The 1,626-nt window shown below is 35.8% G+C and overlaps 1 pseudogene; it reads right to left on the minus strand.

The window, feature by feature from the left end:
• Positions 1-211: 211 nt before the first annotated feature.
• Positions 212-1,138, minus strand: LOC113123858 (olfactory receptor 6N2-like; annotated as a pseudogene).
• Positions 1,139-1,626: the final 488 nt, after the last annotated feature.

Genomic DNA, 1,626 nt, shown 5'->3' on the forward strand with positions numbered 1-1,626 from the left:
TCTGTAATAAACATTTTTAAAGCTAATTTTTTCTCTTCACATTATAAATGTTATGCTCTTCATTAATACACACAATGATTCTGATATGAATGACTATAATATGATACTGGATACACACATCATACAAACTAATCCATTAAATGTCTGTGAAGAAACCACATCTCTGCATTATCACTACTACGACTGTACTTTAGTTAACAGTGTGGATATATTAGTGTGATTTGACCTGAAACAACAACTTCTTCAGGTGTTTAGAGATTTCTTTCATCTTTAGTCCATAAATGACTGGATTGAACAGAGGGTGATAGGTGATCATTTGTAAAGCTGTTACTAAACGAGCAGTTTTTGGAAAATCTGATTCCAGTCGAACTACAACAACATCATATGTAACAAAAGAGGAAAAGTTGATTAAAACCAGCAGGTGAGGTAAACAGGTCTGAGCAGCTTTGTTTCTGACTGTTTTACAGCTTCGGTAGGATATAAGAAGTATCCTGGTGTATGTGAAAAGGATGAAAAGCAAAGGGAGCAGTGCAAAATTTACTAACATGAACACACCATATACAGTTAGTGCTACTGAACGCCCACACTGAAGACTGTAAATTGAACTGTTACAAAATATTCCTTTCAAACTAAAGCTGCAGAGTTTTATATTAACATACAATGCAAGTGACACTGCAATTTCACAAGCAGGCACAAGCCAAGCTAAAAGCAGAAAGACATTAACAGTTGTTTTCCTCATGATAGTTCGATACTGCAGAGGTTTACATATAGACACATACCTGTCATAGGACATGGCTGTCAACAGTAAAAACTCTGAAGTGGCCAAAGTGTACTATACAAAAGACTGGAAGAGACAGAGTGGATAAGATATTATCTGTTTTTCAGATAAAAAGTCAATCAGGAGCTTTGGGTAGATATTAGTGCTGTACGGAACAGAGTTCAGTAACAAAGCTGCAATGAAAATGTACATAGGCTCATGGAGTTTTTTGTGAATCACTATCAGACACACAATAGTAGAATTACAGCAGATTGTTAGAATATATGCTGTAAACATGATCACAAAATAAACAAATCTGTATCTGTGCATTTCTACATAACCATCAATAGTTATATATGTTATATTGAATCTATCCTCCATTAAACTTCTCCAACCAAAGTGTTAACCAATAATGCAGATCATATAGCAAACATTCATAAATAATAGCTGAGAAAACAAGTGTCACTGTGAGGACTGCAGTAACAGGTTACCTGTGTTGGACTGTCTCATTCATTCACTGGCACCACAGTCAGAAAGTGTTTGAGTCTGTGGAAGGTTTTTTATTTTATGCTTAACCTTCCATGGGTCTCATTAAAGTGTCAAGTAACATGTAAATAACTTCAGGAAACTCAAGAGTCCAGAGGTGTTGTTAGACCTCTGCACCAGGTGGTGGATCCCAATTACATTTTTCTATGGTTGCTGCATGTTCTTATTTACGACAATACAAAGTCCATTGATCCACCCAACAAAGAAAGATATGCAATAACTTTTGAGCCTAGCTAAGTACTATATCAAAAACACAGTGTACAACCTATTCAAGTTTCAAGTCAGCTAGCCATTCACACATGGGCACTACATAAAGTGGCTTC

Source organism: Mastacembelus armatus, chromosome 21 (genome assembly GCF_900324485.2).
Source record: "Mastacembelus armatus chromosome 21, fMasArm1.2, whole genome shotgun sequence".
NCBI classification, from domain to species: Eukaryota; Metazoa; Chordata; class Actinopteri; order Synbranchiformes; family Mastacembelidae; genus Mastacembelus; species Mastacembelus armatus.